Source organism: Octodon degus, unplaced genomic scaffold, assembly GCF_000260255.1.
Source record: "Octodon degus isolate 3935 unplaced genomic scaffold, OctDeg1.0 scaffold00347, whole genome shotgun sequence".
Classification (NCBI taxonomy): Eukaryota; Metazoa; Chordata; class Mammalia; order Rodentia; family Octodontidae; genus Octodon; species Octodon degus.
In genome coordinates, this window is record NW_004524923.1 from 893,853 (window position 1) to 902,000 (window position 8,148).

General features: G+C 34.5%; 1 pseudogene; it reads left to right on the forward strand.

Moving 5' to 3' along the window:
- LOC105741225 overlaps nt 1-8,148 on the forward strand; it is a 41,821-nt pseudogene that overhangs the window by 21,739 nt on the left and 11,934 nt on the right.

Genomic DNA, 8,148 nt, shown 5'->3' on the forward strand with positions numbered 1-8,148 from the left:
TTTTACAGCTCAGCATATTAATATGGCTTTACTTTTTATACTTCATTTTTATACTTTTCTGCTGGATGGTTAAGACCAAGATAAAGCAAGACATATATAACAAGAAATGTAAATTTTGTATCTGACAAGGTCAATCAAATCCCCTCAGGATTTACCCTGAAACTCTGTACCGCAGTTTATAGATCCTTTGTCAGTGTCAGCCATGTGGATGACTCATGGCCATTGCTTGACCAATTTGCTCTTGGTGAAAGCCTGAGAGAATGTTTTCTCCCTATGTGACTCTCCTTAAGCACACTCTACATCATCAATCACTTTCCTTTTTGGCCCCATAATCTCCTTGATCAGAAAATTTGGGACACCACTCAGTTACATGATGTTACAGTACAGGTTCTCCTATGTCCTGAGTCTTCACTGACCTTGAAAGGCTAGAGCCAAGATGTTGGCTGTCCTTGCAGCCCTTCATTTTTACGAATTTTTGGTCTGCAAACTTAGGTTGTTAACCCTCCAGAAGTGAGGCTTATTATTATTATCCTACAACATAGGCAGTTGAACGTAACCTCACTATCTGTCTGAACATCAAACGTCTTAGACATAACATGGAGCTGGTATTTTCTGTCAAGTATTGATATGTTAATCTTTAAGTCTTTACAGAATATGAAGAGAAAAATTTTAAAAATGAAAAAATAATTAAAAAAATAGGAATCAACAATTACATATTTTTACATAGAAATTTAGAAATCTAACCATATACAGCAGAATGCTATTGATTTTCAAGTGTAGACTTTGTATCCAACTGCACTACTGAATTTGGTTATTGAATCTACAATTCTTTTGGTGAAATTTTCGCGGGTTTTATGTATAGTATTATTTCACTGCAAAAAGTGATGATGTAACACCTTTCTTTCCTATTCTTATTCTTTTTATTTCTTGCTCTTGTCTAATTATGCTGGTTAATGTTTCCAAAGCTGTATTGAATAGGAATGATGAGAGTGGGTATGTTCCTTTTGTTCCTGGTTTTAGAGTGTAAGCTTTCAATCTTTGACTATTTAGTGTGATGCTGCCTGTTGGTTTGTATCAGATTGAGATAAAGATCATCTATTTCAATTTTCTGTAGGATTTTTTAAAATGAGTATTGAACTTTGTCAATTGTTTCTTCCCCATCTATTGAGATGATCATATGATTATTTTCTTTGGTTCTGTTAATATGGTGTATTACATTTACTGATTCACATATGCTGAACCACCACTGCATCCCTGGGATTTATACTTGGTCCAAGTAGGATTTATACTTGGTCATGATGTATAACCTTCTTGATGATTTGCTGCATTCTGTTTACCAGTATCTTTTTGAGAATTTTTTCATCCATGTTCATGAGGAAGATTGGCCTGTAGTTCTCTTTTTTGGTGAGTTTCTTTTTTTCTTTTTTTTTTTTTTGCTTTGAGAATCATTTGCTTCCAAGAATGACTTTGTAAACATGGCTTCCCTTTCAATTTTCTTAAAAAGTTACAGCATTAGTGGTATTATTTCCTCTCTAAAGTTCTTGTACAATTCAGCAGCGAATCCATCAGAGACTGGCCTTTTTTGCTTGCAGTTTTCTTTTCTTTCTTCTTTTTTTTTTTTCAGAACCAGGGATTGAACTCAGGCCTTTGCGCTTGCCAGGGAAGCACTTATTCCACTGAGCCATCTCCCCAGCCCCTTGCTTGTAGTTTTCTAATTACATATCCAATTTCATTGAATGATATCAGGTTATTTAGAATTTTTTTATCTTCTTGGTTTAACCTTTGGCCTTTCTTTCTTTCTTTCTTTCTTTCTTTCTTTCTTTCTTTCTTTCTTTCTTTCTTTCTTTCTTTTTCGATACAGGATCTTGCTATGCAATTCAGACTCATAGTTATCCTCCTGTCTCAACCTTCCCAGCACTGGAATTACAGGCATGCACTGCCACACCTCGTTAGTTTTGGCATTTTGATTGTGTCTATGAATCTATCTATTTCTTTTGTGTTTTCAGTCTTATTCAAATATAAATTCTCATCATAAGTACTGATGGATCTTCTGGATTTCCCACTTTTCATTAATAATTGCTAGAATTTGTGCTCTTTCTTTCCTCTTTTTGATGAAGTTAGCTATGTGTTGGGAAACACAAATTCATAATGGCTAATTTTGCATACTTCCCTGGGGTATAAATGGAGGCTTAGGGTTATCAGATTCCTGCTTTTGAGATTTCCTATTAAATCTTTAGGGATGAGCCATCCTTTCTCATCCACTAAGACTAAACTAAAACCACTAAGATGACAAAACACTCCAGGGCAAGATCTTCTTAGCATTGGATCATTTCTACACTTTTGACTCATGCCAGGATTATCTGTTGCTCAGTGAGTCATGGATTGCTGAGTCTTCTGCCAACCTTGAATCCTCTGCTAGCCCTTCCTATCATTGTATAACCCAACAAATAGTGGCTATCTTAGAGTGTGTTTGTCTCTGCCCATCCTGGTACAGTGACCTACCAACATCCCTTCATGTATTACTAAATTTATTATTGGTTTAATATCTAGAACTCTGATCCATTTTGACTTTAGTGCATGATGATAAATATGTGTTTGATTTGTTGCTTTACCTGAATTTTGAGGTTCCATATTAGGTTGTTTATTTGAACTTGTTCTGTTTTCTGATGTGAGATTTCATCATTATAAATCTCCCTCATAGGACTGCTTTATTTGCTTCCCATAAATTCTGGTATCTTGTATTGGCATGGTCGATTAATTTTATATATTTATATACTCTTTCATTTGATCTTTAATCTCTGCTGTGACCCATTGGTTGTTCAAAAGGGAGTTTTTTAATTTCCACATGTGTATGTAGTTTTTGTGATTTCTTTTTTCATTGATTTCCAGGTTCATTGTGGTATTGGCAGATAGTATGTATGGGAGGACTTCAGTTCAACTATCTTTACATAATATATTTTGTGGGCTAATATGTGGTCTATTTTCTAGAAAGTTATATGTGCAGCTGAAAAGTTTATTTCCTTTTAGGATTTGGAATACCTCCTTCCAAGCGTTCCTTGATTTGAGGCTTGTCTTGGGAAGTCTGCTGTGATTCTGATGCACTTTCCCTTGTGCATGAATTTTTTCTTCTCTCTAGCTGCTTTTAATATTTTATTCTTGTTTTGAATTTCTGGAATCTTGGTTATTATATTCCTGGCATTTATTTTAATCCTGACTAACTGGAGTTGTATATGCTAAACTTATTTGATTTTCAAATTCTTTATCCCTGTTTGATAAGTTTCCTTGCATTCTTTCTGCAAAAACATTTTAAATGGCTTTTGTGCTGTCTCCAGCTTTCCTACTGACTTAAATGAATCTTATACTGTTCTTTGCTTCACCTTGTACCTATTGGATTGATTTTTTGTGATCTCTTGTGATTTTCAAGATATTTTTCTTTTATTGTGTCACTAGATTTTTCCTGTCTTCTTGATCTGATAATTCTTACCTCACCTTCATTCTATCTGTACCTTCAATGGCACGCTTAATCTCATGGGTCTCTGTTTTGCTCTGTTTCATTGATTCTATCTCTTTTCTATGTGGACATTTACGGTTTCTATTGTTTTCTTTGGCTCCTCTATTTGTTTAGCTGTGTGTGCTTTAATATCTTTCATTTTGCATGTTATTTCTTTTTGCACCATTGAGATTATTTCAGTAGCCTCTTCCATTTGTTTTTTCACTTCTACTGCTATCATTTTAGAAAATTCCAGTTGTTGGCTCCCAATATCTTCTGTTTCTTTCTGCTCTGGACTTGTCCTGGGTGGGATAGGCTTTGAGATTGAATTTTTCTTACCTTGTTATTTTCTATTTTTTACTTATTTTCTGTGTTGATACCTTTAGCTTTCTTGAGCTAGAAAGCTTTATCCCTCTTATCAAAGCTTCCTTAGGAAATGACTGTTCTTCAAGATGTTTTCTTTTTTTGAATAATTTTGTTGAGAAACAAATACTAATGAGACAATTTCAAAACCAATTACTAGCACAATTTAAATAATTAATACATTGCACTTTATTGTCCTAGTGGTTATTCATTATACAAGATGCAGACATGATATCCTGTTCACAAACACTGTTAGAAGAAATTTCTCTATTCATTGAATTAAGAGAATGCAGCTGTATATCTATCCTAACTATTTTGGGTATAAAGATACAAAATGGTGGTTCATTTGCATCCCCCTTTTCTGGTTAGTTTTGTCAGAGAAGGACATTCTATTGTCTTTTAAATACGTAGATGCATGAATTCAGCAAAATATTCCAATATAGTCCAGTAGTCCATAATAGTAGTGGGTTTTCTGTAAGACTGGCAATGTCAGAAGTTGTTCACTTAAGCTTTTTATAGCTTAGCATATTAATATGGCTTTATTTTTGTTTCATTTTTATACTTTTTTCTGCTGGATGGTTAAGATCAAGATAAAGCAAGACCTATATAACAAGGAATGTAACTTTTGCATCGATAATGTCAGTCAAATCCCTTCAGTACCACAGTTTGCAGATCCTTTGTCAGTGTCAGCCATGTGGATGAGTCACAGCCATTGCTTGATCAATTTGCTCTCTGTGAAAGCCTGAGAGAATGTTTTCTCTCCATGTGACTCTCCTTAGCCATACTCTACATCATCTATCACTTTCCTCTGTGGCCCCATAATCTCCTCAATCAGAAAATTTGTACAGAACTGAGTTACATGGTGTTACAGTATAGGATCTCTTATGTCCTGAGTCTTTGCTGACAGGATATTTTCTAGATGTAGGTAGTTCTTGATCTTTACATCTATCCCAAGAACTTACCTTCCCAATATTAAGAATGTGAAGTCCAATTGATTCAGCAATCCATTTGATTGAGGGACCATTTTTGATACTTGTATATAGTGATGGTTATAACCACTTAAATTCCCCTCATATAGAGGAAAAAGATGATTATAACAGGTTGACATCTTGGTTGAAGTGGTACAATTAGCAATAAGTATAGAAACAACTCCATCAGGCTACAGAGGAAATCAAATCAGAAATAATCTCTCAGCTAGAAAAGGAAATGACAACAATCATGAAAGAATTGCTCAATATATCTAAGGAAGACATAGATTAAAAAATAGAAGAGGTATAGGAAATTAATGGAAACATTGAAGGAACAATACAGGAAAGAATTAGAATGCATGAAACAGACTCAAACAGGTATCCAGAGCATTAAGAATTCCATTGAAAGCTTACAAAACCACTTGAACAAAACAGATGATAGAGGGCCAGCCAAACAGCTCAGCAAATTAAAGTGCCTGCAAGCAGGTACAGGGGCCTGGGGTTAGATCTCCAGGCATGCTGTGCTGGCACCACCCCCAGGGAGTGCTGAGACAGCGATTGAGACTGGGCATGGTGGCATGCGCCTGTAATCCCAGCTCTTGGGAGGCTATAAACAGGCAGATCACTACGAGTCCAATCTAGTACTGAGACACTGAACACCCTGTAGACCCTTCCCTAAAATACAAAATTAAAACAAACAAAAACAGATGATAGAATTTCAGATCTTCAAGATAGCATGGCAGCTAGTGAACATGAAAGGAAACATCTCTTAAAAATAATAAGGAACCAGGAAATAATAATACAACAGCTATAAGATGATGCCAGAAATGTAATGTAAGACTAATAGGTATCAATCAAACAGCTGTAGTTAACACAAATGACATAAAAAGATTGTTTGCAGACATAGTAGCAGAAAATTTCCCAGGCATGGGAAAATAATCTGAGATACGATTAAGTGAAGCATATAGAACTCCAGCTAGTCATAATTAAAATAAATCTTCACCCAGACACATAATAATCAAGATCCCAGAAGTTCAGCAAAAGAAGAGAACACTAAAAGCTGTTAGAGAAATAAGCAGATCACATATAATGGAAAGCCCATCAGAATCATGGCAGATTTCTCAACACAAACCATCAATTCAAGAACAGGTTGGAGTGAGATTTCAGGTCCTGAAAAAACCCTTCCAACTGAGATTGATGTACCTTGCAAAGCTATCCATCAAATTTAATGGAGAGATGAGATACTTCCATGACAAAGTACAATTGAAGAAATTCATGACAACTGAACCAACCCTACAAAGAGTACTGACAGATATTTTAGAGACAAAGTTGACCACAACTTCAAGAACAACAGAAGAGAACCACCAAGCAAAGCAAGCAGTTAAACAAAGAGGGAAAGTAGGGGTCCTATGGTAGGAAAGCAGAAATAACAATAAGTTCAAAGTCAGCCTTGCTAGTGACAAACTGTGATCACTATTAGCCTGATATTTTTATCCATAGGAGCAAGTTTTACAGTTATATAATATAATACAACTGTTATGGTTTGTGTCTAGATGTCCTCACAGAGCTTCCTTCAGTCATGAGGTGGGCTTCTAGAGTTTATGATTGATTTATGGTCCGATGCCGAGATTATGAATGTGAGTGCTACACCCATCCTAGGGTGGGTAGTGTGTATACAGTATAAGGGGGGATGAGGGTTTGTCTCTGCTGCTTCTCCCTTTTGTAAAATTTTTTAAAGAGAATAAAACATAGTAAAAACAAAAACATTGGAAACAATACAGAATTTCACTAAACAAAGTAATAGGAATTCAGCAATGATTGTTAAATTGCATAATCTTGTCTTCAAATTAATTGGTTCTCTGTGATGAAGACTACTTGACCATGATGTGTCATCTTTTTGAAAAAGCACTGCATTCTGTTTATTAATATCTTGCTGAGGATTTTTGCATATATGTTCATTTAGGATTGGCCTATAGCGCTCTTTTTAATTAGATCTTTATCCAGTTTGGGGATCAGGATGACACTGGTCTCCAAGAATGAATTTGGGAGCACTCTATCTTTTTCAATTTATTTGAAGAACTTGAGGAGCATTGGTGATATACTATCCTCAAAGTTTTCATAGAGTTTGGCGATGAACCCATTGTGTCCTGGTGGTATTTTAATTTGTAGATTTTTTTATTACTGAGTCAATTTCATTGCTTTTTGTTGGGCTGTTATGAATATTTATATCTTGTTTGGTTAGCATTGGTAGTTTGTGAATATCTAGGAATCTGTCCATTCCTTCAAAATTTATTAGTAAGAATATAATTTTTTGAAGTAGTTACTATCTTCTTGAAAGTTTGTGATTGCACCCCTTTTACTTCTAACTGCATTGATTTGAATCTTTTTTCTTTCTATTGTGAGTCTTGCTTATCTATTTTATCTATTCTTTTTTAAGGTGTCTTTTTCAAACAATAATAAAAAGCAAGAAAATGATGCAGAATTTTAAAACAAAGTGATAGGAAATTAACAATGATTATTGTATTGCAAATTGTTATCTTCAAAGTAGTCACTCAAATTAAAAATCAACAAAAAACAAAGGCTTGTGGGGGACTGGGTGGAAAAAGGAACCCTTCCCCACTCTTGGTGGGAGTGTAGACTGGTGAAATCATATGAAAATCAATGTGGAAGTTCCTAAAAACACTAGGATTAGATGTCAAATTTGATCCACTTATTCACCTGCTGGGTATCTCCCCAGAAGAATTAAAAGCATCATATCACAGTGATATATGTGCACTCATTTTTATAGCAGCACAATTTGTAATCACTAAATCTTGGAAACAATCCAAATGCCCATCACCTGAGGAATGAATTAAAAAGATATGGTATTTTTATATAATGAAGTATTACTGAGCTATAAAGAGAGATAAATTCAATTCTTTTATAGATAAATGGATCCAACTGGAGACCATACTCAGAATTGAAATAAATCAGATTTGCATATGTTAACATCATTTTGTCTCCTTAGTATATTTTATCTATTCTTTCAAAGAACCAGCTTTTCAATTCTTTCATTTTTCTACCATTTTTAGTCTGAATTTAATGGATTTTACCTTATCTTTATAATTTGCCTCCTTAATTTTTGTTTGGCTGGTTTGTTGTTGTTTCTGATGTATCTTAATATTTCTCGTAAGATTATTTGGGCTTGCTCTGTTTTCCTAATGTGAGCATCAATTGCAATGAATTTTCCTCTTTTTTTTTCTTTTCAAAGTTTTATTGATAAACATATAGCAATGAGACAGTTTCAAATCAAATCAAAAGTACAGTTTCAACAAATAATACACTGCA